At 38.0% G+C, this 6588-nt stretch overlaps 1 protein-coding gene across 1 annotated transcript in view; it reads left to right on the top strand.

Annotated features, from left to right (window-relative positions):
- Positions 1-6588, top strand: part of MYO6 (myosin VI) — a gene marked incomplete in the record, with an annotated part of 108599 nt that overhangs the window by 74863 nt on the left and 27148 nt on the right.

Here is a 6588-nt window from a genome sequence, read left to right as displayed (position 1 = left end):
AGGGCAGTGTCACTGGCCCTCATATGTGGGATCTGAACCGGGGCCCTCTGGCGTCCCAAGCCAGCTCTTAACCAATGTGCCACTCGGCTGGCCCTGTACCTGTTTCTTAAACAGACTTCCCTCATGGTTGTAAAAACTTCAGGCCCCTCCCCCAATCTGGATTGACTGTTGACCCCTCTCACAAAACATTAGCTGTTGATGAATTTAATTGTATCCTTTCTCCTCATCTGCACCGATACGGTAGGCAAGACAGATTGGCACATTATGAATTCATGATCACTAGCCTTTGAAGGGCTCTCAGACTCACCCTGCCAAGTTTCCCTGGTCAGCATATTGTGTTTCTCCATGGAGATCTGTCACACCCATCCTGCTCTCCTCAAATCTCTAAGCCTCTGCCAATAGACAGCCTCACCTCTTAACAAAAAAACTGAATGCCTCACCTGTGTGCTACCAAACACTTCTACCTACCTGCATAGCCTCCTCTTCTGTTAAGAAAGTAGGAAGTGCCTCTTTTCCTAGTTAAGCCTGTAGTTCTTTGGAATCCATCCCTTCTTGCTTCCTCCTTCAATATTGACTATGTACGTTGAACCATTCCTTTGAGGTGGATCTCCCGAGTACCATTTAAACATGATAAAACCTTGTCCTAATTCCCTCTGACCCACATTCCCTTCCAGCTACTTCCCTATCTCTTGCCTCACTTTTTTTCCCCTTTCTTAAAAACAGCTTTATTGAGATACAATTTACATACCACAAAGTTCAACTGTTGAAAGTGTACAATTCACTGGCTTTTATTATATTTACTATGCAGCCATTGCCATAATCTAAATTTAGGACATTTTCTTTCATTTATTTAACAATTTTTTTAAATTTTTAAATTACAGCTGACATACGATATTATATTAGTTTTAAGTGTACAGCATAGTGATTAGACATTTGTATACTTTAGGAGATGATCACCCTGATAAGTCTAGTGCCCATCTGATACCATATGGTTATTACAGTATTATTGACTCTATTCCTTATGCTGAACTTTACATCCTCATGACTGTTTGTAACTACCTATTTGTACTTCTTCATCCCTTCCCCTTTTTCACCCATCCCCCAAATCACCCTCCCATCTGCCAACCCTCTAAATGTTCTCTGTATCTATGAGTTTATTTCTTTTTTGTTTATTTTGTTCTTTATATGTAGAATCTTACATGATTCTAAATACAAGTGAAATCAATGGTATTTGTCTCGGTCTGACTTACTGCACTCAGCACAATACCCTCAGGTCCATCCATGCTGCCATAGATGGCAGAACCCATTCCTCTCCATGGCTGAGCAATATTCCATTGTATATATGAACCATCTACTCTTTATCCATTCTTCCATTGACAGACACCCAGGCTGCCTCTACATCTTGGCTCCTGTAAATAATGCTGCAGTGAATATCAGTGCACATGTCCCTTCAAAGTAGTGTTTTGGGACTTATTTAAGAAGAAATAAAAGATAAAAAATATGAATAATAAAATAGCAATAATTACATGTCTATCAACAGTTACTTTAAATGTAGGTGGATTAAATACTCCAATCAAAAGGCATAGGGTGGGGCCGGCCGAGTGGCGCATTGGTTAAGAGCTGGCTTGAGACACCAGAGGGCCAGTGATGCTGCCCTCTACAGCTGAGATGCTGAACAACAGCTCAACCTGGAGCTGAGCTGTCGTGAGTCGCCCAGGACGGCGTAGGCTGCAGCCCCTGTGGAAGTGGGTTGCCATGGGCTACCGTGTGTAGCCAGCAGCCAGCGTGAGCGGCCATCCAGAAGCCGGCAACTTGTCTGTTCCCCTTCCCCCAATTCCCCAGAGCTGTTCCCATCCCCCAATTCCCCAATAAAAATCTTAAAAAAAAAAAAAGTAAAAAAGTAATCCACAGTATGGGAAGAAATATCTGCAAATCATACATGTGTTAAGGCACTTGAATAACACATAAACATATACAACCCAACAATAAAAATAAAAATAACATAATTTTAAAATAAGCAAAGAATTTGAATAAACATTTTTTGAGAGTGTATATACAAATGCATATCAAGCACATGAAAAGATGTTTTCATTAGTCATTAGACAAGTGCAAATCAAACCACAACAGGATACAACTTCATACTCAGAAGGCTGGCTGAAATAAAAAAGACAATATATAACAAGTATTGATGAGGATGTGGAAAAATTAGAACCCTCATGCATTGCTACTGGGGTTGTAAAATAGCACACTTTGGCAAACAGTTTGGAAGCTTCTCAAAATGTTAAGTGTAGAGTTGCCATATGACCCAGCAATTCTACTCCTTACTATACACCCAAGGAAAATAAAAACATATGTNAAAAAAAAAAAGGCATAGGGTGGCTGAATGGATAAGAAAACAAGACCCTTGCATATGCTGCCTACAAGAGACTCACTTCAGGTTGAAGGACATGCACAGACTGAAAATAAAGGGATGGAAAAAGATATTTCATGAAAATTGAAACAAACAAACAAAAATGCTGGGGTAGCAATACTTACACCAGACAAAATGGACTTTAAAACAAAGGCTATAACAAGAAACAACGAAGGACCCAGTAATCCCACTTCTGGGTATTTATGCAAAGAAACCCAAAACACTAGTTTGAATCATATTTTGTTCTGTAGTTTTTCCTTTTCTATCCACGAATACTCTATTCTTGCTGTCTCAGTTTCAAGCCTTCCACTCACACTTTAACCCTGGGGAATTCAGCTTCTACCTTGACAAAATACTTCTTGGTAGGGTTACTAGTGATTGCCTGGGTCCTAAGTCAAATGTTCTTTTTGCAGTTCTTGTCTTAGTGGACTTGGCAGAAGCATTTGACTCTGACCAACCCTCTCACACATCCTTTCCTCAGCTTCTGAAACAGCATATGTCCTTGCTTTTGGTTTGAATTCTCACCTTTTATGACTCCTCTGCAAGGTCATCGCTTCTACCTGGATATTATTTATTAGAGGTTTTCAGACTTTGGGTTAGGCCAGTTTTCCTTCTCACTTTTTATCACTGCTGTCCAATATAACTTTCCATGGTGATGGAAATATTCTGTATCTGTGTTGTCCAATATGGTAGCTACTAGTTACTTGTGGCTATGGAGCACTTGAAATGTGGCTAGTATGACGTTGGTATTGAGTTTTATTTAATTTTTATTTTTAAAAATTTATATAGTCACTTGTGACTAGTGTAGCTACAGAGCATGTGGCTAGTTGCTGCCAAATTAGACAGCAATATATTGTCTAAGTCTCCCCAAGTTCTTTTTTTGTTGTTTTTTTGTTTTTGTTTTTTTAGCTGAGCCATCCTGCCACCTGTTGGCAGCTCAGCGGCAGCTCAGCTCGGGCCGGGAGTCGAACCGGCGACCCTGTTGTTCAGAGCTCACACTCTTGAGTGACCTCTTTACCAACTGAGCCACTTGGCCAGCCCTCCCCAAGTCCTTTTGATATGACCTCCTAAACAGTGTCTCTCCCTTCCCCGCCTCCAATTTATTGAAATATAATTGACATATAAAACTGTATAAGTTCAAGGTATACAATGTGTTGATTTTATACACTTATGTATTGGAAAATGATTACTTCCATATCATTAGCTAATAGTCCTATCAGGTCACATAATTACCATTTGTTCTTTGTACTGAGAATATTTAAGATCAACTCACTTAGATCTATTCCCTTTTAGTGAGTCTTAGTACTTCCTAATCTAAGCTTTCACCATCTTTCACCTGGCATTTTGCTGTTGCTTCCTGCGTATTCTCCTTGTATCTGCTCAGTCTGTTCTTCACATACTTCCAGAATTACAACTTAAGTCTGACCGTGTCTTTCTACTGTTTACAATACTATAATGACTTCCGATTATTATTAGGGTAAAGAGCAAAATTCTAGTAGCTTATGAGGTCCCATATGGTTTGACCCTTGGGTCCCTCACTTCATCTCTTTCTGCTGCCTTCTCTCTGTACTACAGCCACACGAGCTTTTGTGTTAGTTCCTTAAATACCTGTATTTCCTCCTGTCACAGGGCCTGTGCTCATGTCGCCTCCTCCGATTCCTTTGTCTTCACCTTTCTCATTCAGTTTGTCATGTCCTTATGAAAACCTATCTGGATATCCCTCCTTAGGAAGGGGGCCCAAGTTACAGGTGCTGAGCCCCTTCATTTCACAGTCCTAAATTTTATGTATATTTATGTAACTATTTCATTTTTCCTCCCTCCAATCTATAAGCCCATTAAGGGCAGAACCTGTGTCTGATTTGAAGTGCACATATATCCTTGCCCCCTAGCAGTGCAAGGCATAAACTAGACTCAGTAAATATTTGTTTAATGAAGTGCATAGTCTAGCAAATATGAAGATTTATTTGTGACTAATTTAACAAATACTGGAAAGTTAAATAATTCATGTCTTCAGTATTCCTACATACAGTATAGGTGTATTTTTGTAATATTTCTTCAGACTGTTTTTACTTTATTTTGATTTTGCCTTTTTTTCTCATGTAAATTTCTCTGGGATTTGCTTAGCCTACTATAATAAATAATTTATTTTATAAATGAGCATCTAGTGTCCTGGCAAGTCAAGCATGTTGAGATTTCGTTATATATACTATTAGATTAGCAGAGCATGGGCTTACTGATGCTCCGCTGGTTTCCTCTTTCAGTAAGCAGTGTATTTTCAATATACTGAGATATGTTGGCAGTTTAATAGGTGACACTGATTCATAATAGTTTGATTTTTTTTTAAATACTACTAATAGTAAAATGGCATAGAATTGGTTCTAGTCATGTGGCTAGGTAATGAGAAAAAGCCAAAAATACCAATAACTGGTAGAAAGAGAAATATTTATGAAGCTTTCTAAAGTAAAGCCATTTAAGATTTGAATTTTACATTACTTTTCTATTTCTGAATTTAAGAATTAATTAATTGAGGACATTGTTTTACTTTAATTACCGTCTTCTGATCAGCTGACACCAGGGCAAAGTGGGGGAAGGTGAGAGAAGGCAGGTAGGTCTTCCTCTGTAACTTTGCGGCTGTGCTGCCTGTCCCTGGAAGCAAAGAGGGGTTCTGAGTCCAGCCATCCAGGACTGCCCCAGTGCCCCTCACCAAATTCCCAGTGGAAGATCCAGGTCATGGGAGTTTCTAGAAGGAAGAGTACTTGGCTTGATTTTTATTTTTTTAAATGTCAAAAGATCTTTTCAGTAAATTAACTTCAAGTGCTGAGGAAACAACCATAGGCTTGGTTATTTGTTAAGCTTGTTGAAATTCCTGATGGATTTCTTTGAGCCAGTTTATGTGTTGCCTGCAGCTCCAGGGTGAGCCTGAGATTCACAGGTAGGTGGCAGACGTGTACGTTTCCAAGAGTACTTGTTTATTTGACATAAAGGGGCAAAAAGTTTGACAATACCAACCAAACCTTACTTTTATTTCTTCCAGCAGAGCCTAAAACTAAATCTAGTTCTAGGTCTCTTTCAATAGGAACAAATGCTTTTATGTGTTTCATTAATTAGTATTAAAATTATAATAGTTATATATGTTCACTATAGCAAAAAAAAAAGAAAAATTACAGAGAAATATACATAAAAAGACATCTCACTTCTCAGGGGTGACCACTTAACTCCATGTCTTGAATACGTTTTTTTATATTGGTTGAAGCTCTGCCCTATTCTTTTGAATTAATACATCATATTTGGTCATATGGTTGTAACATAATTAATTGGTACATAAGTTATTTCTGTTCTTTTTCCTGTTACAAACAATGACTCCAGAGGACATATGGACATTCTCTGTGTGTATTTTTACCCACATATATGACAAGTTGTAGGATAGATTCATAGAAGTAGAAACTACTGAGTCAAAGTCATCAATAGGCGTATTTCCAAATTACCATCCAAAATTGTTGCACTGGTTTGCTCTCCCAGTAAGAATATGTGTGCGTTTTCCTGCACTGTCATCAACTCTGAGTACTATTGGTATTTTACACCTCTGCCAGTAAGATAGGTTAAAATTCAATCTGACTGCCTAAAAAGGCTATATTTCCTATGAGATTACTCTTTTTTATATTTTATAGGTTCATTTTGTTAATCGAAATTTTTGACTAGCAAAAACTTATTTTGGTATAAGGAGTGTAAGGTGAGGATCCAGTGTTATTTTTGTTTTCTAAATGGCAAGCCATTTATTCTAACACTTTCTGTTGAATAATCTTATTTTCTCCATAGATTTGAATAGTCCCAGAGATTGAAATCCAGGGTTGGTTTTTTTTTTAAACAAAAGTTTTTGGAATTATCTGTAGTTGTTGAGCCTTTCCCTGACTATTTTATGCTTTTCCTGACATGAAAAGCTCACATTGACTCAAGGCTCAAATTAACCACCTACTAAAGTTTCACTGAAAATAGATGTTTATCCTATAAACTCTTTACCCTGATAGACTAGTTTCTCTGAGACATGAGTGAAAGGGGATCTTTATAGTGAATTTGTGAGCTCTCTTTCTTTTCCATTTGCTTTGTTTAAATACTGGTAAGAACTTGGGAATGTGTTTGACCACTTCTTGGAGACTCTGTCAGGAGTCTTATTTTAAAAT

This window comes from Hipposideros armiger, unplaced genomic scaffold, assembly GCF_001890085.2.
Source record: "Hipposideros armiger isolate ML-2016 unplaced genomic scaffold, ASM189008v1 scaffold_162, whole genome shotgun sequence".
Lineage (NCBI taxonomy): Eukaryota > Metazoa > Chordata > Mammalia > Chiroptera > Hipposideridae > Hipposideros > Hipposideros armiger.
The sequence above is the reverse complement of the archived record's forward strand: the minus strand, read 5'-3'. Positions and strand labels throughout refer to the sequence as shown.